Below are 23,672 nucleotides of genomic sequence, written 5' to 3'. Positions count from 1 at the left end.
TTTCCACAGCAGTGAAGTTGTAAAGAATTAAGATAAGTGAGCATCGCCCCAACTCTGTGCACCAGGACTAATGGAGGATGAACTACTGGGTTTCCTCACTGGCTGGAGGGAGCTTTCTAGGCTGCATTCTGCTAAAAACCCGGAAGCTTCCAGGAAAACCACATGCAGGCTTTACTTAGTTTGTAGCTAGTGGTTATCTGAATGTGAGATAATGCCTCCTGTTGCAATCTCTCTGTGCCTTGCAAAATCACTGTAAAGTGGCTTTTAAATGACAACAGATCAAGGAAAAAGGAGGGTGTAATTGCATGTCAAAGAGGAAGGTTCAGCAAGCGCCTGTGGCAAAGGTCAGTCCTCCCTCTGGCTTCTCTGCACAGATAATGTTCACCGGAGGCTTTCCACGGCCCTGGAGGAGAGGGTCAGTCACCTTCAGAGGAGGGAGTCTGACTTGGGGACACAAGAGAGTGAGCGCATCCAAATCACTGGGGATACTGACACAGATATCATGTAACCAGGGCGGGTGACTGTAGTTCCCTTGAAAGCAAAAGAGGAAGGCTTGGTGGGTCTCTAATAGAGCTTCCCAGGAAGGAGGCTTGATATGTCATTTCTAAAAGTCCACAATATGGTTTAACTTGACACCACTAAGCCCGTTCTCCACCTGGTACAGTAAGTTCCCTACCTACAAATGAGTTCTGTTCTGAAAGCACGTTCGTAAGTCCAGTTTGTTTGTTAAGTCCAACAAAGTTAGCCTAGGTGCCAAACTAACAGAATCGGCTATATAGTACTGTACTGTAATAGGTTTATAATCCTGTGTACACAAATCATCCATAGAAAACAAACAAACAAAAAATACGGAAAACAGTTTCAACCTTACAGTACAGAACTTTGAAAAGTACAGTAGTCCAGTACAACAGCTGGAATACAGGCGCTGGTAGCAATACCAGCTACATCGCCGCTGCTTGTACTCTTGCTTCTGGACTTGCTGGGCTTGAAATAAAGATACTGTACTACTGTACTCTGTACAGTACTGTATAGTAAAGTATAAAAGCACAACCACTTGTAGAGGATGTGCACATGTGACAACGTACGCCAGACAGGTGAACTAACTTCCAGGATTGGGCACAGGAACGCACATTCGCATCTTTGAAAGTTCACAACTTGAAGGTTCATATGTAGGGGACTTACTGTATCTGTCTGTGCTAAGCACACCCTACAGGCCCCTATCAAGGCTACATGCCACTGAGGTGCTCCTTCAGAGTTTTCAGCCCCACACACCTTCAGCCTAGATTGGGTCTTCCTAGAACAGTGTAACTGTCTGGTCTCAGTCTAGCCTGGGGGCTCATCGATCACAGGTTTAAAGAGAAGCAATACCTTTCTTTCTCTATGCTTCCTTTCTTTCTCTCCCTAAAGTCTCTGAATTTGACCCTTTGCTTTTGCCATGCTTCCAGGATGAAAATGCTCCTTGTCTTCCAGCAAGTTCTTTTAAAAAAAGCGACTATTTCCAGCACTGCCCAGAAAGGAATACACGCAACTCAGAAGCAGGTATGACGCTGGTTAAAAGCTGCAAGACCTATATTTAGGTCCACTTTTTCCAAGACACATATCAAGCCCTAGCATCATACTCAGATGATATGTAACCAATCTGTTTCAGAAAACAAGCAGCTCTAGAAGCGAACCTAACAAAAGACATTTCAGGAAGTGTCTTTCTGACGAGTTCACCCAGAGCAGTCTTGACTTAGCACATGCCCTCCTCGTTGACCAGGACATGCTGTGTTCTTCAAATATTTGCAGAGCCTAATGACACTGACTTTTCCAAACCAGAACACAAACCTAATAGAGTACTGACAGAGAACATGATTTGTTCCTTGGAGTAGGGGCAGGGCTGGCTTTTCTGCTGCTGAGCTTGCTGTCAACGTTATCTCATTAGGAAGCAGTCAGCAGAACAGAACAACCCACTCCATGCCCAGATCTTGGTTTTCCTAAATATCCTCCAATAAAAGGACCCAGGGCTCCTAGGAGAAATAGCTCATTCTAGGAGGAGGGTGGAAAATAGACAAGATGATCAGCTTGGAACAATGCGTCAAAGGACACAGGAGCTCAAAAGAGAGAGCTGCCACTGGCAAAGCTGGAGGGATCCGAGCAACGAAACATGATGTAGTATTGAATTATGACCCCAGCACACAGTAAATACCCTGGGTCTGTACTGATATATACGAGCAAATAGGGACAAACCTCTAGCACGCAATTGCAAGTAATTTCTGTAAATACTCCCCTCTCAGGGAGGTGGGGCTTATCTCCCCACTCCTGAAGTGTGGGCAGATCATAGTAACTTCCTTCCAAAGAGAGGACGGGATGGAAAGGGGGAAAAATACTTCACAGTGGAGAAAATTGGCAAATGTGATCTCAGCCAGGCGATCAAGGTAACGTCATCCGTGATGTCATGTTGATAGCATGTTCTCTTGATAAGATGTGATGAGAATGGCTCTTTACTCATGTGGTTTTCCTCCCGAAAGCCCATAAGCCCAGTCTAACCATGAGAAAAACCCCAGACAAACCCAGCTGAGCCACATTCTACATAGCGCCTAATCAGTATTCCTTGAAACTGACAAAGTCTGAGAAACGCTCACAGACCAGAGGAGGCTAGGGAGACAAGATGACTAACTGTAACGCAGTGATGTGCATGGGATCCTACAACAGAGAAAGGACACGAGGGAAAGGCGTGTGAAATCTGACTAAACTGCGGAGTTTAGTTCCTAATGATGGACTGGGGTTTGTTCCTTGGTTGTGACAAATGTAAGATGGAGTGTGGGGTGAAGATGGAGTAAGATGGAGTAGGATGGAATGTGGGGTGCAGGGTCTGTGCTATCTTCACAACGCTTCTGTAAATCTGAAATAATTCTAAAACAAAACGCTGAAGAAAAAGGAAGACCCACGACCCACTCCTCTTTTATTTGACAGACTGTGATTCTCTTTCTGAGGTCCAGGCAGTGACCATGAAATTTTTACTTTGAATCTTGAGATACTTATTTGTATTTCAAGATACATTCATCTCGAGCAGAGTGCAGACCACTCCAGTCAAACGTTCCATCTCCATGATCACTGGCTGGTGCTGCTTTTTTTTTTTTTTTAGATTGTATCAGCCTCTGCAGAAACTAACCAAAGGGTTGCAGCCCTTTTACTCACAACCTTAACAGGAAGTTTCCGGTCAACGTATGTTTCACGGTCACATTTCTAAGGAGGGTTTGGTTGGGCAAATCAATGAGTAATTTAACGCCTTCCTTAGAGTCAGTCTGTTAAGCAGGCTTCAGCCGTATGTCGTTGTTGTGTATTGGAGGCAGTATTTAACCTTCACTTCTAAATCCATGCAATAGTGAGCTAAGTTATGACAAAGTTTTAACCATGTATTGAGATTCCCAAATAGGATTAGAGTGTACAGCAAGGATGAAGGCAGCCCCAAACCTTACAGAAATAACACTTCTGGGCCTAAGATGCTACAGTCTGAGTCAATGTGACTAGAACCACACAACGGGCATCTTTCCCAAGAATCTCCTCATCCACAGAGTCAGTCCCTGACTTGCCCTGGGACTGAGTCTCTTGCCCAAGAACTTGGGATTGGGATTCGAAGAAGCTAATTGTCTCTGTCAGCATTTGAACTCAGAGAACGTACAAAGCCAGCCACAGTGGGGCAGCCGTTCCCACGCGTCCTGAGAGGATTCCATTCCACGAAGGAACACTGCCAAGAGCTCTGGTTTTGACTTAGTTTCCAGAAGCCGTTGACTATGCTTTTGAGGAACTCACAAAGCTGTCTCCATTACCCTGAATAATCAGGATTAGCACTAAGTCAGACATTCTGGTCCCCTGCAGTTAGAAGTGAAATACATGCAGCTGTTCTGAATTAAAAGAGTCGGCCCTGGGCCTCAGTTTTATTTGGAGGTTTTACTTAGAAAGAAGGGTTCAACTTCTGTTAAGTTGGGTTTAAGTCTCCACTGGGTAAACCAGTGGTTAACCCTCAACAATGTCGCAAACAGCAGTGGTTACTGTGTGTGCTGGATGAGTAAGCTGATTTACATTCTGATGCCAGCTCCTGAGCGCACCTCAGACGACCGGACCGCCAGCACGTCTGGGCCCAGGATCTGCATGAAATACTCCCACCAGCGGCGGGCACGGCGGTGCGATCGATCTCAGCTATCATCACTGTAAAAGGTTTCCTGGGACTACGATAAAATGCTAACAGTGGGTTCATCTGCAGGTGTCAAGATTAGGATTGATTTTATTTTCCTCTTTGTACTTTTCCCTGTTTACCACAAACAGCATGTCTTCTTTCTTCTGGTTCAGAAAACATTTTAGAATGAAAAGGACCCCTGGATCTGTCTTCCCAGATAAAGTCAATCTCCGTACGTGCAGATAACAGGGATGGGAGCAGTCTTGTTTCGGAGGGAGGGGCGGCTTTCAGAGGTGGCTGCCAGCTCGGTGTTCACAGCCAGCCTCTTGGAAACTGCACCTAATGTCACTCCAGGCAGAAGGCACACTGATTTGATTTACGTGGGGGTGGAGGTGGGGGGCAAAACAAGGCCAGACACACACCTGTCTTGCAGGAGTTTTCAGAGAGAGCTGACACACCTGGGAATGCCATTTAGCCTTTTGATTTTCAGCATCAAATTGTGTTGTCTGCGCACATGTGGTGGGGGTTGGGTAGGGGCATTCCTGAAAGGTTTTGCGGGTCATGGTTGTGACTCTGGGAGCCTCCGGATGTTGTGGATTAGAGGAGGGACACTGCTCTTCTGGCCGGCTCTCCCAGGGCCTGCCGTGTGACAACAGACTGTGGGAGTGGGGGTCAAGGGCAGAAGCAGGAAGGAGCCCTGTGGGGGCGGGGCTACTGTAACAGTCCAGGTGAGAGATGGCCTTGGACCAGCAGGGGAGAAACGGTTAAATCAGGAGGTGTTTGCAGTTAGGGCTAACGGGGTGTGCTAAGGGGTCCACGTGCACTATGAGAGGGTGTGATGTGACGTGACAGAGCGAGCGTTGCTCTCCTTCAGGCTGGAGGCCTGGCTGCCCCACGAGGGGCCCTCCTGGCCTGTCCTCTCCACAGTTACTGTCCTTGCTGGCGGCCGCCTGAAGGAGATGGGGCCGTCTCTAGGAGCTTTCCTAATGTAAACGGTGAATTCGTGAGACGTCATCACAGCCCCAGGGGAATGACAGCATTTCATCAGGATTGACTCTCAGAACCAGGGTGAGTCCCAATTTTGAAGGAAAAAAAAATGCTGTTTTACTCCTGCGGAAATGCTTAAGCAAGCCATGTGTGAAAAGGCCGATGAACCCAATTTGTGGGGCTCCGCATTAGAGGCGGTGAGGGGAGCAAGCCTGTAGTAACCTCCACCAGGGGAACGGGCTGTTGTCCTGCGGAGCTGCTGACTGGGGACCAATGACCTGTCCTCTGAAGGCGAGAACAGCCACGTGGGCATGGAAGCAAAGAGGCAGCACGGGAGGGGATGATGGAGAAAAACACTCCTGTTCAGGACAGAGTCATGGGTAGGACAGTGAGTATCACAATAGTATACAGTGAGGTGATACACAAAAAGGGGGACTTTTTTTTTTAAAGATTTTTTTGGATGTCTTTTTAAAACCATTTTTTTGAAAGTCTTTACTGAATGTGTTACAATATTGCTTCTGTTTTATGTTTTAGTTTTTTGGCCTGGAGGCAAGTCAGGAGGGATCTTAGCTCCCTGACCAGGGATTGAACCTGCACGCCCTGCATTGGAAGGTGAAGTCATAACCACTGGTCCACCGGAGAAGTCCCAAGGGGGACTTTTTATGTAAGGTCAGGCCAGCAAAAATTTCAGTAGGCTGAAACAGATGGAGTGAACCACATCTATTCCTGAGAGAAGCAGAGCTCGGTTTTCAGTTAAGCTAGGGAGTGGCAAGGCTTGTTACAAAGTATTTATGTACCCCCTACTATTCTCAATGTGGCTGGTTGATAGTTACAATTCTTATATGCACCTACCTGGAATACTTTGATAGAATATTCACATTTTCAGGTGTAATTTTTAAAATCAGTTTAAGAATATGAAAACTAAATCATCCCCGTTATCATTCAGAGGTAGGGAAACTGCCATATGCACACAAGAGCAGTTGGTGCATCTTTCAGATGTCAGAGAAATTCTTGGTAACAAAGGGTTGATTGACAGAAACAATCTACTTCAAACAGCAGGGGGCGCCATGCACCAAGGCCGCAGATGGAGCTCCAGTTAACTTCTGCCCATCCCATCTACTGTCTGCAGAATGTTCATTCTTTCCTTACCCGATTTGAAGAATATTTAGAAAGTTCCAGCCTTAGCTTATGTTTGGCCTTTACTTTTTTTGACTGTTAATAGTCAAACTGGAACTTGCTAGAGGCTTGCTGTGGGGGAGGGGTATGGAGAGTTATTTAATGGGTAGAGGGTTTCAGTTTTGCAAGATGAAGAGTTCTGGGGATGGAAGGTGGGGTCAGGAGTGCAACAATGTGAAGGTACTGAGCTGTACACAGTTCAGGCACTAAGTTACATGTGAGGTGTATTTCACCACAATTTTTAAAAATAAAAAAATTGGAACCTGCTTACAACAACACAACATGCATGTTCATTTGCTAATTGTTTTAAGAATGCATGTGTGGACTGTTGGTGGGAATATAAATTGGTGCAGCCACTATGGAGAACAGTATGGAGGTTCCTCAAAAAACTAAAGTTCCCATATGATTCAGCAATCCCACTCCTGGGCATATAATCCAGACAAAATTCTAATTCAAAAAGATCCATGCACCCCAATGTTCATAGCAGCACTATTTACAGTAGCAAAGACATGGAACCAACCTAAACATCCACCTACAGATTAATGGATAAAGAAGATGTGGTTCATGTATACAATGGAATATTACTCAGACATAAAAAAGAATGAAGTAATGCCATTTGCAGCAACATGGATGGACACAGAGATTATCATACAAAGTGTAGTAAGAAAGAGAAAGACAAATACCATATGATGGCACTTATATGTGGAATCTAAAATATGACACAAATGAACTTACCTACGAAACAGAAACAGACTCAAACAAAGAACAGACTTGTGGTTGCCAAGGGGGAGGGGGGGTGGAGGAGGGATGGATTGGGAGTTTGGGATTAGCAGATGCAAACTATTAACATTATGTATAGAATGGATAAGCAATAAGGTCCTACTGTGTAGCACAGGGAACTATATTCAATATCCTGTGATCAACCATAATGGGAGAGAATATAAAAAAGAATGAATATATATGTATAACTGAGTCACTTTGCTGTGTAGTAGACAGCAAACACTGCAAATCAACTATAGTTCAATAAAATAAATGAAAAAGAATGTACATGTGGATTTGTACTGTCATTCTATTATGAGGTAGAGACTTGGGGACCAGTCTCAATTGTTTTAATCTCCCCCCAAACAAACCAATCAACCCTTCAAATCTACAACATATAAGGACTTAAAAAGCAAATGCTGGGGACTTCTCTGGTGCTCCGGGAAGATCCCACATGCAACTAAGAGCAACTAAGCCTGTGTGCCACAACTATTGAGCCTGTGTGCTGCAACTACTGGAGCCTGCACGCCTACAGCCAATGCTCTGCAACAAGAGAAGCCACCGCAATGAGAAGCCTGTGCACTGCAATGAAGAGTAGCCCCTGCTCGCCACAACTAGAGAACGCCTGTGTGCAGCAGTGGCACCCAACACAGCCAATAATTTAAATTAAAAAAAAAGTTTTTTTTTTGTTTGTTTTTGCTTTTTTTAAAAAGTGAATTCTGGACTATTGAAGCTTTGGGGAGGAGTGTGAAGGGGCCAGAGGTTCAGTGGAAAGGAACTAACATCAATTACTTACTATATACCAAGAGCTTCCCATAGATTATGTCACTTAATCCTTATCCCAATCCCAGGATCGTGGCATTGTTTTTTGCTCCTCTCCTGAGGATACCAGGGCCTAGAGGGGCTGTGTGACTTTTCCCAGGTCACCCCATTGGTAAAGGGTAGGGCCAGGGTCTCAACCCCGGCCTTGGAGACTCAGAAGCCTTGCTCCCCCCATGTTTCTGGGATGTCTAAAGGCGCCCAACTGTCCCAGAGGTACACAGTACACAGACATTGTGAGGGGTACCAAATGAGGAAGTCTTAAATTTAGCACCTTTGGTCCTTTTCATCCTCCCCCCATGCACAAGAGGTCTTTTTCTTCCCTGGATAACGTGAACAATGAGAAGGCAGTCTCAGGGCGTGGGGGCGGGGCAGCCCAGCAGAAACAAAGCCTCAAACAGGCCGTCCTTGTTGGAGACACAGGGCCAGCATGGTACTGCGACCGGAATAAGGCCGGTAGTGTCCGCAACCCTGATGGCTGAGGGACAGCTTGTGGGTCAGTTCAGCCACAGGAAGTAAGACTGGGTCACCCTCATGAACTGAACTTTTAACGCTGACACAGGTTGAGGTCCTATGGGATGGTGGCTTTTGCTATTTCTCAGCTCGGATTTTGCAGCTTTCCAGCACACAGCTGAAGGTCTCAGGGCTGAATCCTTAGCTGAGATGCAGCTCAGACTAGTGGGATGCAAGGGATTCTTTTTTTTTAAATTTATTTATTTTAATTTATTGGCTGTGTCGGGGGCTTTCTTGCTGCGCATGGGTGTTCTCTAGCTGTGGCCAGCAGGGGCTACACTTCATTGCAGTGCATGGGTTTCCCATGCGGTGGCTTCTCTTGTTGCACAGCACGGGCTCTAGGCATGTAGGCTTCAGTAGTTGCAGCACGTGCGCTCATTAGAGCTTTAGAGCGCAGGCTCAGTAGTTGTGGTGCACGGGTTTAGTTGGTCCGTGGCATGTGGGATCTTCCCGGACCAGGGATCAAACCCATGTCCCCTGCATTGGCAGGCAGATTCTTAACCATTGCACCACCAGGGAAGCCCAAAAAAGGGATTCTTGATATGCCTGTCGGATGCTGACATATGTTGGATGCTGACATATGCAATCCCATGAAGTGGCAACAGAGGAGAATTAGTGTGCAGACCAGAGCACTTGAGACTGTCCATTATGTACCGAGATGGAAGTAGAGGAACTCACCCTGAACTGCAAGATGCAAAACTGAGGCTCACATGATAAAAAAGGCCCCTAACCGGGGGAAAACCAAGGCTGCAACAGGCAGGGCTGAACGAGATTCCAGGCCTGTGACTGCACGCAGAGTGTTTTCTGGTGTTTTCTACCGGCAGTGCCTTAGCCAAGCTGCCCAGACCTCGCGGGGAGCAGGTGGCCAGAGCTGGCCTGGCGGGATTAGGGGTGCTATAAATACTGCCACTGTCAGTGACCTCCTTGCCTTTCAAAGGTGGTGGCCGCTCTGGGGGGAGGGGCAGAGAGGAGTTCCTGTTTGTATTTGTGGGGTTCGTGCTTCCCAAGGACTTATCTAGCCTGAACAGCAGAAGTATTTTAAGATTAGCTGAACCTCCCGGAAAGGGATTATCTCAGTGTGTCACAGAGGAAGAAGCTGATGGTGCAGATTTTTTTGACTGCTTCCTTCTCTGGTGGAAAGCCTTTTTGCTTTCTTTCCCTCTGGGAAGGTCCCTCTGAGGGGGAAGTTCTGAAGCTTTGGGACAAAAATGTTTTAAATACGAAACATCATCACCTTAAATTCTGCGGTGGCCGCCACCCCTTAGACAACACGTATTTTCACGCCGGCCTGGGCATGATGGAACAGGCGCCCAGCGGTGTTGCAATTTCGTGTCTGGTTTCTGGAGGGCACACACTCACCTCCTCCCTCTCCAGCAACCTGAAAGCTAACCTCCCAGACGAGGATGATCTCAGGAAGCTGGAGACCAAGACGAAGAACAGCCTCACTGGATGGAATCGTGACCGTCAAGAAGGAGATGGCCACTCACGTGGGAGAGAGTGACCACATCCTTGTTAAGTTCACAGTAACCAGGAAAGTTTAAGAAATGAATTAAAGAAAAGAGATTTCAAAATCTGTGGGAAAGAGGCAAGTACGATCTAAGAACACCAGAGAGAGATTCTGAAAGGAGCTGGAAACCTCTCAAAAGAGAAAATCCACCCCCCCATCAGAAAAGAGATCAGAAAGCACCTGAAGACATCAGGTGGTCGCCAGGCTGCTCTGGGGGGAGGGAATGTGCCAGGTGGGGAAGCGGGTACCTGCCATCTCCCTCCTTCATTTGCCGGTCACAGGCTCTCTCTTCCCAAGTTCCCGGGGGGTAATCCCCGATGAAGTCTAACAACTACCATCTTCAAGGGCCAGCAATCTCGTGGATGAGTAAGAACAGGAAGGCAAAAGCCCAGATACGCTGAATGGGTGTAAGTGTTGAAATCCCGAGAAAGAGCTTTAAAAAACATGCTCAAGGTAAGAAAAGGAAAAGGAAAGAACCACGTAAGGGCCGAGGGTACATTCCAAGCCCCTCCGATGAGTCCGCCTTTGTACTGAAGGAGGGTCATCTTAAAACAGATGAGCAAACATACTCAAAAGGAATCTGAAGCCCAAAACTGACGAGAGGGAGTGAAGCATTTTGTCTGTGCAAGTCCCAGGTCACTAACATCATGCGCAGTGAAAACGCTCACAGGCGTGGCTGAGAAAGCAGGGAACAGGGGAGAGGTCAGGAGCCCCGAGGTGGGCAAATCCCCTGACGGTGGCGTCAAGAAGGGGCCAGCCCCTGACTGTCATGAGAATACCGCCAACGGGATCTTACTGGCGCTTGCATTTCACCTCGTAGCGGTGCCATGTGGCTAAATGAAAAAGCCCATGTAGCCTTAGGCTGCATCGGTGAAAACTACAAAGTCAAAACGAGACACTTCTAGTCCATTAGCCGAGGTCAGACCTGATTTGGCGTTTGTGCTCCAAGTTCTCAGAGGACACTGACAAACTGGAACAATTTCAAGGAGTGGAACCGAAACACCGCAGGGTCTGGAGCCAAAGCTGTTAAAAAGGTATCGACATGGGGCTATCTGAAGGGCTGCCACGTGGAAGAGGGATTAGATGGACTCCAAGGGCAGGATGAGGACGACGGCCCTCACCAGCCCCTCGTCTGCGGGACGTCACAGTCCGTCCTCACAGCCTCCTTCCCACCTGCCAGGTCGTCGGATCTGAATTACTCCTATAGTTTTGATGCTACAGTGACCTACTGATTCCTGCAGCAATCACTTTGCTATTATGACAATGTGCTTTATACATGAATTCACTCAAAAAATAGCTATCGAGCACCTGCTCTATGGCAGGCACCATGCCAGATGCTGGGCACACGCAACGGCAAACACGTGGAGATGATGCCAGCGCTGGCGGAGCGCCTGTGACTACGGCAGAGTGTGGCGATGAGGGACTCGGGGCATGACGAGGACAGCAGGGGCTGCAGAGGATGGGAAGCCAGCTGGTGACATCCAGTCCAAGTCACATACGCTGGACCGAGGAGGCAGCGAGAGGGTTTCGGGAAGAGGGGACGAAGTGGGCAGAGGCCTGGGCCCAGAGAACACACAGGGGTCCCTCAGCTCCAAGTGCCCTGTGTGGCTGGAACGGGGAGCAGGACATCGAGATGGGCCTTGACTGCTTGTTCAGAGTTTGGGTCTATGCTGCACAGAAAGCCCGAGGAAGGTCTATACACCGGCTGCTCCACGGGGACTGGTTTGGAGGAGAAGTGTGTGGAGCCCTACTGGGGGCTGTGGTCCCAACTGAAGGGGAGCTATAGGAGCAAAAATAGGGATACGATGTGGGGGATGGAGGAGAGGGAAGCCCGAGGGGTATTTAGGAGGCTAAGACCCGGCTCTGCACCCGAGCGGACGTCAGGGTGAGGAAGGGAGCCCAGCCGAGGACGAGCCCAGGCTTCAGGCTCCGGCAACACCAACCAGGCAGAAGTCCGTGCTAGTCACTGAAGTAGGGAACGGAGGGGAGAAAGAGTTCGGGGTGTAGGCCATGAGTCCCCTTGGGGACAGGGAGAGTTGTCGGTGCCCATGGGAAATCAAAGTGCATCTCTGGGCAGGAGGCAGTTAGATGTTTGGGCCTGAAGCTCAGGAGAGAGATGGGAGTCAAAGATGCTCATTTGGGACTCAGCCAGACACGGGACCAAAGCCACGACCTGCAGAGAGACGGCTTAGGAGGGGGATGGGCAGGCAGCTCAGACAGAGAGGGGTGCTCACCCGGAGTGAGGAAGAGGGACGTTCCACCAAGGAGCCTGAGCGGGATACTCAGGAAGAGGGAAATCAGCCGAGGAGAGGCTCGCAGAAGCCATGGGAAATGAGCAAAGGATGCGGATGATGGCGGCATCAAACACGGGAGGTGAGAACCAGACGGTGCCTGCGGGAGCTGGGGCGTGAGCCCGCGGGGACCTGGGCAAGCTCTCCAAGGAGACAACAGGGAACGGTCGCGAGAACGCAGCTCACAGGAACCATCCAGGAGGGGAGAGGGGCCCCTCGCCCCTGAAGGAGGAGGTGGGTGGGCTGCGGTGAGGACGGCAGACGGCCCAGGTGGGGAGCACAGATTGTGGCCAGCAGCAGCGGGAAGGGTGGGCGTGAGGTGCTTCTGCGTAATTCTCTCAGGGTGCTTGGATGCCAAGGAGAGGAGACATGTAAGGGGTCTGCTGGATAAAGACATGATTTTTATGTTTTCTTCAAAATGTTTTTAAAGTGGGGAGACGAGCGTATTTAAACGTGGTTAGGAAGGAGCGATGTGGGAGAAGTTGACCCTGGAGAGAGGGAGACACCGAGACAGAGTCCCTGAGCAGGAAGGATGGATGAAGCCGTGCAGGTGCGCACTCACGGAGGTGCCACCCCGATGGGGGCGGGGGGATGTCCACGCCTCCTCGGCTGCCGGCGCATGGGGGGCATTGGGCTGTGGGACAGCCTTCCTACTGTACACGTGACCCCTCAGTCCAAAACAGTGTCTCCCTCATCCTCTTTCAACTTCATTTTTTTCCCCCAAGCAGCTGTGACTCCCTGTAGAAGGCTGCATAATGGCCACCCAAAGAGATCTTCTCTCCCTAGTCCCCAGAACAAGCATTCATTACTTTACATGGTAACAGAGGTGCTTAAGGATCTTGAGCTAAGATTCCCTGGAAATGTCTGGGCAGGCCCTAAATACCATCGCAAGCATCCTTATAATAGAAAAGGGAGGCACACAGAGCAGGAGGCGATGCGAAGACAGAGAGTGGAGGGACTCGGCCAAGGAATGCCGGCCGCCACCAGGAGCTGGAAGAGGTTAAGGGATGGATTCTTCTCTTATGCCACTGGAGGGAGTATGCCCCACTAACACCTTGATTTCAGCCCAGTGAATTTCGACTTCTGCCCTCCAGAACTAGAAGAGAATAAATTTGTGTTGTTTTAAGCTGTCAGGTTTGTGGTCATTTGTTACAGGAGCCACAGGAAACCAACACGCTGTCCAACACCATAGTTTATGTTAATTGCCTGTCTTCTCCATGAGATTATAACCCTGCCTAAGAAAAGAGACTTTGTGTGTTTGTTTCACCGTGGTAGCCCGGAGCCTGGTATGCAGCAGGAGCTCAAGCATTTGCTGAATGACTGCATGAATAGATATGCACGTGCTCCTTCTCTGGGGAACTGTGCTGTAAATAGACAGACCCTAGCATCACCCATCCCCCTGAAAGTGTTCCACCGCCCAGGCTCTGGTAAGTTTGCAATGCATTCATGTGTGCTTAAAAATCTTTCCTTACTGGCATTTCTAATATTTGGTTAGTGTGTACAGATGTATCAGATGTCTAAGCCAGAGAACTAAATGTATCAATGTCTCTCTTTCAGGGCTCACTGAAGCTTGTGGGTAACTGATGTTTCTGAATTAACAAGACGACTAAAGGCCCGAGCGAGCACTGTCAGCACCTGGGACTGGAGGCCATAAATAGGAAGGGGCAATGGGACATCCAAAGAGCGTCCCCGAATTCTCAGGGAGAAAAACGCACAATATGTGTCTCCTGTGTGGGTGAGGTCCGTCTAGGGAAAGTCTGTATAAATCTATCAAGAGGCTGACTTTAGTTTACATAGCCACCAAAAAAAATTTCTGTGGGGAAGAAAAATCCCCCAGAAATTTGGAAGGGTATTAAGATATCACTAGAAAAATTCATAAAATTATTCACTGGCATCGAATATACTACTAGCCATTTATTTACCGATACAGCCATCCTTTCCTTACATGGAATCCCACGTGTCTGGGGACCACGGAGGAGACAGCTGGTGTTCTTTGCTTCCAGCGTGGCAGGTGCTGTGCTAAGCTATTACCCCTTTGAAAAGACTTATAAGGTAGGTATTCTTATCATGCCTGCGTGGCAGCTGGGGAAGCCCAGCTTCTAGTTTTCAGTGACCACCCAGCTGGTGAGTGGTGGGGTCCGGGCTTGAACCCAGGCCCTGGGGCCTCCAGGGCCCACATCCGTGAACACTGTGCTATGTGGCCCTGACTTCAACCCTAAGCTAACCCATCTCCTTCAGCTCTGTCCCTCCCTAACTCACCCCTTTTAAATCAAAATCCACAAAGAGGGCAGTCGAGTGTCACAAGAGCCCAGGGCCACGTGGCACGATGTGTGGCCCTGCATCTGAACCCAACTCCAGTTCAGAGGGGCCGGCTCTCAAAATCTTGTTTTTGTTTGTTTTGGTAAGGGCCAATTCATTCCTCAAGCCACATCGCTTAAGAGTCATCTCTAAAAGAGGATTAAAAGCAGGCCTTTGAAAACTGTCTGGTACCTGATTAATGATGAGAAGGTTTCCCAGGCACTATTATTTGCCACACGTGCTTTTTCTCAGCATCACATGGTGGTTCTTTGAGGCTGGCCCTGGGCTCAGAAGGTACAAAAAGACTCATGAAATAATCTCATGGCACAATTCAATCGTGTTTCCTTCACTGCCCGAACAAGTGGGCACTCCCACCCGGAGCTGGAAACACAGTAAAACCTTTTAAGATAAAATAAAGAACATTTTCAGCAAAGGCCATGTATCACTTAGCTAAGAGCAACTTGACTTCCCCGTTCACTCTCTTAGTCTGCCTGCAGGTGCAGGAGACACCTAAGCACTGGGAGAAGCAAAGCAGGGTATTAAATTCTCCACTCACTGTTTCCGTAAGACATCTCTGTTCTTGTGTTTCCAGCTTCTCCAAGTGAGAATCTGAATGTAGGCTTTGCTTAGAAATATTGTTCATGCAGGTCAGCCCTGTCCCCAGATTTATGCGCTTAATTATGTATTTGCTGATGGGGCTTTCGGGGGTGAGGGTGGGGGTTGGTTTGTATCATAGCATCAATAGAAGTACCAGTGTTTGATTTACATTACTTTAATGTTTTGGGGGTATACCTCTGTGTAACCAGAATGATACTTGATTGTTTTCTCTTATTTCTGGGTCCAACGGTCTCTGGCTTCACTAAACACAAAATGATCACTTAGCACACCAAATGGCATTTTATGTCCTCACGTGCTTATTTCACTATGTCTATTCAGTGTTTCCTGAGATCATTTACAGAAAAAGTTTTGAGATATTTTACATGGGTTTTGCTGACTCCCTACATGTCTTATCAGCACAGATCAACAGGATATCAAAGTTCCAGGCCACCAGGCAGTTGCTTTTGTTCAGAGCCCAAAGCACCTGGGAGTGAGAGCAGGTGCTGAAATCAGAAAACAGAGCGGCTACGAGCACCACGGCCTCGTACGGTCCACACGTCTCATCGTGATTATTGTTGGAAGGGTCTGGACCACACATCTGACCAAGCTGACATCTGGGTCCTACATACTGTAGCGTGCCCACCGGATAAGAAGAAAAGTGCTCCCCTACTGCTTCTGTCTTTAAGCTGAGATGAATACAAGTGATTTTTAAAAAAGCCACAGAAAGTCAAAAAGTACAATTTCTGGAAGTATATGAATTGATCCCCACTGGGTTATTTTGCCATTGTGTGGAACAATTCCTGGCTGCCAGCTCCCTCTGATAGTTCTGCTTTTGCACCAGAAAAGCCTCGGAGCGGAGCCTGGGAACCACATCCTCGACGGGAGGCTGGGGTCCAGCAGGCACCACCGGGAACGTGGTGGATCCCGGGCCCATCGAGACTCTTCTGCGAGAGTCTGGGAAGAACACAGTCGTCTTCCTCCTGGTTCCCAGACCCTTTCAGGTGGTGGCTCTGTACCTGTTCTTTATAGAACACAGGTGTGTACCGACAGGGGCAACAGAAACTAAGTAACTTTTACAGTTTTGTGCCAAATCAGATACTACTGTTCATGCAGGAAGCAGTAGAAGGGATCAAGGTTTTGAGACAATTTGGGAGGATAAATACAACTGGATAAAATACTAGCAACTTAACTTGTTCCTTGAAAATTGCGAACATGTTTTGGCTTTTCAGTGCTAGTGCTAGTGGTTCTGCAGGGCCTGGGTGAGACGCATTGGACCGTTCAACTAATGGAAAGCAGAATAAAACCAAAAAGCAAAGCAACCTAAATAGAACACTAGTACTTCTACTGGATTCCATGATGCCAATACCCCCCTCCCCCAAAAAAAGCCCCATCAGCAAAGACATAATCAAGCTCATAAATCCGGGGACAGTGCTGACCCGCGTGAACAATATTTCTAAGTAAATCCTACACTCAAATTCTTACCTGGAGAAGCTGCAAACATAAGAGTACAGATGTTTTACGGAAACAGTAAGTGGAGAATTTAAAAAGAAAACAAATCAGTTGAATAGTGACGTCTGGTCAATCAATCCATGTCAATCAGTTCTTAAATGACAAGAGGGTTCCTTTCAGAAGCATCAGTGTATGAGTTTGCGAGGCTGCTGTAACAAAGTACCACACACCGGGCAGCCTAACAACAAATTATGAACTCCTAGTCCTGGAGTGACACCAAACTCAAGGTGGGGGTAGGGCCATTCTCCCTCTGAAGGCGCCAGGGAAGGATCAGGTGCAGGCCTCCCGGCTTCCGGCAGCATCCAGATTCACTCTGGTCTTCATGGCCCCCCACCCCCCAGTGCCCCGTGTCTGTGTCCACATCCCCCTCCTCTAAGAACACCAGTCAGACTGGATGAGGGGTCAACCTGACTCACCCACCAGGACCTCATCTGAACCCCACTTCCAAATAAGGCCTCACTCCGAGGCACTGGGGTAGGAACATCAATATAGGAATTTGGACACAATTCAACCCATAACCATCAGAATAGAAGATTTGGGTTGAGTGCAGAGTCACACTTTCCCTGTTTACCACCTGTTGACGTCAAAAGGCAAGGCTCAGGGCAGATCCAGAGTAAAAACCTATTTTAACTCTTTTTTTTAAAAGAACCAGATCCTTAAGTAGCAACAGCCACTGGCCTCAGATCTCCTTGCATCCTATTGTGTGAGGCCCTGTGGCTGGATGGCAAGCTCTCTTCTCTCCCTGCCCTAAGTGACAGCAACACACACCCACCCCACAGCCGTCACCACCACTGCCATCACCACCACCGCCATCACCACCACTGCCACCAAGCAGCCTGCATTTGCTGAAGCTGAGGGAGGCCAGTGGGATGCAACCTAGAGACCCTGGTACAGTCCTGTGACCTCAGCATAATCCGAATCTGAGGTCATGAAGCCCACCCTGCAGCAGCCTGGTAAGAATCTCTCTTCACACCTGTCTTCTGAAAACAGCAGCCCTGTTCACCCAAAATCAACCTGTGGAATAGCGTATTTGTCCAACCAACAATTTGTCACAGTTACTGGTTTCTTAAAATCCTGCCTCCTTTAAACTCTCCTAAAAGCTTACAGCAATTTGTCTTGGAAGGACTGGCAGGGCCCGGGGTGGGGTCGCACTGAGGGCTCTGGGGGTCTCTGGGACCTTCCATCCTCTCTGCTGTCTGCTGCACCCATCTCTCACTCTTCTCCCTTTCCTCTGACTCTCCACCTCCCCTTTCTTTTCCTGATCTGTGGTGGCCTCGCCCCTTCTCCTGCTGACCTGCCCTCTCCATCTCTCTGACATTGTCCCTCCCCTCCCGCTGCTCCCTGCGCGTCCCCTCCTGCCTCTCCGGGTTCAGCATCTGGGGTGTGCGGGGTGCGGCCGTGTAGGTGGTTCACTGCACAAAGCTGCCCTGCTGGCTCTGCCTGCCCGCATCCGTCTGGATGGACGCCCATTTCCATTTTGTGAAAAGGGGGTTCGGGAGGCCTCAGCAGCAGCCAGGCCTGTGCTTTGCAAGGATTCTTCCCACCTCCCTTGCTCCAGAGGGGCCCCCTCTCTTGGCAACAGCTCCCCAAACTAGAGCAGCAGGGAGCTTGAGAAAACACCAAATGTTTAAAAAAATGCCATTGTGAAGTCAGAATGGAAACGGGTCAACTAAAATCATCTAAAGCCGTTAAAACGTCCCCATTTAATATGGTTTGCTACAAACTTGAGAAAAAATTAAAAAAAAAAAACAAAAACAAACCCACACGTGTGGGGTAAGTTGGCAGGTTTGGTATATATAGAAAACTCACCCACTGGCTTCACCACGCTGGCCTAACATCCAGGAATGCGGAGGTCTGCTGCCTTCTGGGGATGCTTCTCTCTACCAGAGCTGCTGAAGACGCATCCTAGCTTGGTTAGTGGTTTCTATTTTATCCCCAAATCAGGAATTTAGGAGGGAATCATGATAAGTCCCAAGGGGTTTATAAGAGGTGTGTTTCTATAAGTTTAGCGTCACTCGTTCTTCTTCCCAAGAGGAAGGAATGCGGTTCCTGCTTCCTTCTCACACGCTCCTGGCCACCACCCCCCGCCTGCGATCACCATGACTGTCTACTAGAGAAATGCAGCCTGTCAGGACACACTAATTACCACAGGGCTTTATACTCAGTCACATAAGTGATGGAGACCATGGCTTTACCAGAAGGTTCAGGGCAAATCTGGTTGTTTGCGTCTGACCCAAGCACCAGCTACAGCCTTGTCCTTTGTGGTCCCGCCTTCTCCTGAGAGCTCTGATCGCTGGTCTGCGATGCTTTCTCCTCTGCGTGGCCACCACACCACAAGCTCCCACCATGCGGCATGCATCTGAAGCTATTCTTCCAAATCAACTTAAACGGTACCTATTTTTGAACTGTGCATTCCTTCACCCCAAACAGCAGCCTGTCAGTCTGCAGTCCCCTTGCTAACCCTGGTTTGCATTGTGTCCGCTCCTTTGTTGCTAGTGAGGGGGTTAATTTTTATCTGACAGTTCTACCATTTTGAAGCTAACCTTTTGGACCAACTAAAGCTCCCCCTTTCCTCACCTCCATTCCCATCAGATGGGACAGAAGTCAATCAGCGCTTCACTCAGCATTCCTAAAGGCAGCTCTGAGGCGGGAAAGCAAGATGCTACTTGGGAAATACTTCTACTTTCTTACTCTACACTCTTCCTAAATCCACTTCCTCTTCCAATTGGGCAGAAGGCATTTGCTGCTTTTCTTGAAGCCCAGTGGTTCAGACAAACTCCTGGATAAGAAAATGAGGGAAGAACCGACTTTTGGAGTCAGATAGATATTCTACATTTAAATTGAAAATATATACTAGGGAATAAATACATACGTACATTGTAGCATGCTGAAATATTAGTCCCTTATTAACTGTCAAAAGCATTTTTCACAGGCAAAGGTGGATGTTGAACCTCACATCTCAGGGCCTGAAGAGTGAACCCATTCTGACTTTAAGATGAGTTTTTGTTGTAGACGGTACATCTTTTCCTTTGAAAAGCAGTTAGCACCGCTGGGTCATTGAGTGTCTGCAACATCTGTGGGGTCAGTTCTTCTCAAAGTCCCAGGGAGAAGAGCTATTAATGCCCAAAGGACCAGGGCTTGGGAAAGTGCTCTAATCCTAGGTGATGCGTAGAAAGCTTTGGAACCATCGGAAGGCTCGTACTTTGTACAGAATATCATCCACTGGAATGTAAGTGATGTACGGATCTTAAGTCCTGTTATGTTAATTTCCTGATGCTAAGAAGTTTCAAGATTAAAAAAGTGAAAATAGACTTGAGAGTAAAGGGCCTCTTAAAAGCCTTAAAAATAGTATAACCTGAGTATAAATAAGGAGATCGTTGCTCACGAGGGGTGGGTGCCAATGGCACCTTTCTGACCCTTATCCCACAGGTAAGTATTAATTGATTCATGGGTTTGTGTTCCGTTTATTGTGCCCCTTCTGTGTCAAGCAGGATGCCGGGCCCTGGGGATTAGAGGTGACAGCCACAGACCCTGCCTAGGGAAGTTCAGAGCCTACAAGCAGTAACAGATGTGAAAAATGAACATCATAAATGCTATAAAAAGGTGTACACACGATAGTGACAGTGTAACACTGAATTCAGGGGGAAAAACCCTTACATTATTTTCTACGTATCTTTTTAAAAAAAAATATTTATTTATTTATTGGCTGCATTGGGTCTTTGTTGCTGTGCACTGGCTTTCTCTAGTGGCGGTGAGTGGGGGCTGCTCTTCATTGTGGTGCACGGGCTCCTCATTGTAGTGGCTTCTCTTGTTGCAGAGCATGGGCTCTAGGCGTGTGGGCTTTAGTAGTTGTGGTACATGGGCTCAATAGTTGTGGCTCGTGGGCTCTAGAGCGCAGGCTCAGTAGTTGTGGTGCACGGGCTTAGTTGCTCTGGGGCATGCGGGATCTTTCCGGCCCAGGGATTGAACCCGTGTCCCCTGCACTGGCAGGCAGATTCTTTTTTTTTTTCAAGAACTTTTATTGAGATAAAGTTAATATATAATAAACTGCATATAGTTAGAGCGTGCAATTTGGTATCCCAATCTCCCAATTCATTCCCCCCCAACCCTCCCTGCTTTCCCTACTTGGTGTCCATACATTTGTTCTCTACATCTGTGTCTCTATTTCGGCAGGCGGATTCTTAACCACTGCGCCACCAGGGAGGCCCTCTATGTATCTTTTAATGGCTAATCCTCTAGCCAAGATGTTGGACCAACTGATTGAATCGTTATAAGGATAACGTATGTGACACACACCATAAGCTGTAAACTGAAATACTACTGTTTTTAGAGCTGAAGAAACCACTGCTTCAAGCATGCCAGCAAGTGCCCCAGTGCAGAACCTCAGGGCCAGGTATCTGTTTCTACTCATTGGAAACAGCACAGGTCAGAGGAACAGGCCCCAGAGAAGGAGCCCAGAAGGCGGGCATCTAGCTGGTGCTGGTACAGGCAGACCTCGGAGATACTACAGGTTTGGGTTCAGAGTACTGCAGTAAAACGAGTATCCCGATAAAGCCAGAAGAAAATTTAAGCTTTATTATTTACAGGCATACCTTGGAGATATTTCAGGTTTGGTTCCAGGCCACCACCATAAAGCAAAGACTGCAATAAAGCAAGTCACATGAATTTTTTGGTTTCCCAGTGCATATAAAAGTTATATTTAGGGACTTCCCTGGTGGTGCAGTGGTTAAGAATCTGCCTACCAATGCAGGGGACACGGGATTCCTGGTCCGGGAAGATCCCACACGTGGCGGAGCAACTAAGCCTGTGTGCCACAACTACTGAGCCTGCATGCTGCAACTACTGATGCCTGTGCACCACCACAAGAGAAGCCACCTCAATGAGAAGCCCGCACACTGCAATGAAGAGTAGCCCCTGCTTGCCACAACTAGAGAAAGCCCGTGAGCAGCAACAGAAGACCCAATGCAGCCAAGAAAATAAATAAAATCTAAAAAGTTATGTTTACACTATACTGTAGTTTATGAAGTGTGCAATAACATTACATCTAAAGACCCAATGTACATACCTTAATTTAAAAATACTTCATTGCTAAAAAATGCTAGCCAACATCTGACAACTCAGGCTTGCCACAAACCTTCAACTGGTAATAAAAATGCATTATCTGTGAAGTGCAAAAAAGTGAGGTCCGCTTGTACTGGGTACCGGAGCAAGTCACTTATCATCTCATCCTGTCTGTCATTTCCTTCACTAAAAAATTATGGGCTTTCATCAGTTCATCTCTAAGTTCCTTTCCAACACAAGATTCTGAGTCTCTATTTCTATGGTAACAAACCTACCCTGAGATACTTCTAGTTACAGATGGTAGGATTAGAATAATTAAATAAATAACACCTCTACATGGGAAATCAAAGCATTTTTCTAGATCTTACGTGGTTATCATTTCAAAATACACTTGTTGCTCTTGTTTGAGAAGTACAGATTATCACCCGGGGACTGCAAGAGGGAAGGAATAGCCTTAAACCCAATCTGGTAAAGTTCTCCGCTGGTCTCGACCGTAGCTGTGGGAGGACATTTAAATAGAGTGAGAGGAGACAGAGGCCAGACTCTTGATCGCAGAGCCAGCAACAACCCAAAGCTTCCAGCACTTGGTGACGGATGAGGTCCAAGAACCTGGCATCTGAACCAGCTCAACTCTCAACTTCCAGTCACTTAGTCTCCAAAAGCTGAGGTCTGTTCCTGGAATAGAAACCTTCTCTGTTTTTCCCTAAAATATCCTTTTAAACGGTTTCAAGTTTGTGCAGTGTTTTGCTAATATTTTAGGGAACTAAGGAAACACTTGCACACCATAGGGAGAAATAATGCAATCAGGAGAGCAGGGTTGCCTGGGGTAACCTGTCCTGACTCAGGCAGGCATGCTATCAGAGATTCCCCCCACCCCGGGGAATCTCTGACACCGCCCCCCCCGCAGTTTCCCAGTTTCATGAGGGACAGACTGGAGGGAAGGGCTGGGTTGGAGCCACAGGGCAGCTGAGGATGCAAGGTCATGAGTCAGTGTCAGAGGTGTCTGGTGATGGGCTGTAGATCTTGTGTTGCCCTTGATACAGTCTATCCAGGAGTTGGACCAATGGATCAAATATTAAGCTGTGAGTTTTGAAAAAATTCCACAAAAGGCTTAAAATGTGTGTCAGGCTTGATTTTAAAGGACTGCTATTAGGGATAATCTAGCTAAGGGGTTCCTGTGATAATGGCCAGAGGGACAAGAGTCAGTGTGCTCCTGTCATCAGCATGTCCCCAAAACTCTTACTGCCTTACGTCCTCGTTATCAGTCATTTATGATGGAAACGGCACACACCCAGGCACTGCTGTTACAGTCTTACATTGTGCTATGAAAATGGAGAACTTCTACAGGACTTAACAGGACATGTGTAGTCACAAGGACAAACAAGGAACTGAGTTCAAAAGACTCTATTTCTTTTCATCCTCTTCTCATCTCCATCTTTAGAACCCACAGGGCACAATCTACAATAGGAGGTTGATTATAAATATTATTATTTTCTTCCTACTGTTGAAAAATGTTATAAACAACCTTAAATTATACACGTGCTTTGGATTATAGAGCATGTAGGATTTTTTCCCCATGTTTTTTGAACGTCATGTCTCCTACAACTGAATTACCCAAGGGAGTTGCTAAAGGAAAGATGCGTGCTGTTTATTTAAGGCTGTGCAGAGTCACTGACAGGTCCTGCCAGCACTGAGGTGTTATCCATGCTTGTTCACACCTGTATCCTTGAAGATGGCACGGGGCTTGGGATCCAGTAGGTGCTTGATAAGGACATGTTGAATGATCCATAAATAGGGAGGATACATCAGTGTAAACGTATGAGGAAAAGAACTTTGACCAGTGAAACAAATAACACCAATTAAATTTGGAAAAGGGACAGAGGTGGTTATACGGTTGACTCTGGGTGTTTAAAAATGGGCTGGAAATTATTCAGTAAGAGCATTGTTAAAAATTAAAGGCAAAACCTGCCCTTCTTCAGCACATAAGAAGCCCCTC

General features: G+C 47.6%; 1 protein-coding gene across 6 annotated transcripts in view; it reads right to left on the bottom strand.

The window, feature by feature from the left end:
• Positions 1–23,672, bottom strand: part of ANKH (ANKH inorganic pyrophosphate transport regulator) — a 136,688-nt gene that overhangs the window by 6,697 nt on the left and 106,319 nt on the right. The window lies entirely within an intron of this gene.

This window comes from Hippopotamus amphibius, chromosome 15 (genome assembly GCF_030028045.1).
Source record: "Hippopotamus amphibius kiboko isolate mHipAmp2 chromosome 15, mHipAmp2.hap2, whole genome shotgun sequence".
Taxonomy (NCBI): Eukaryota; Metazoa; Chordata; class Mammalia; order Artiodactyla; family Hippopotamidae; genus Hippopotamus; species Hippopotamus amphibius.
Note: the sequence above shows the minus strand (reverse complement) of the source record. Positions and strands in the feature narration are given on the sequence as shown.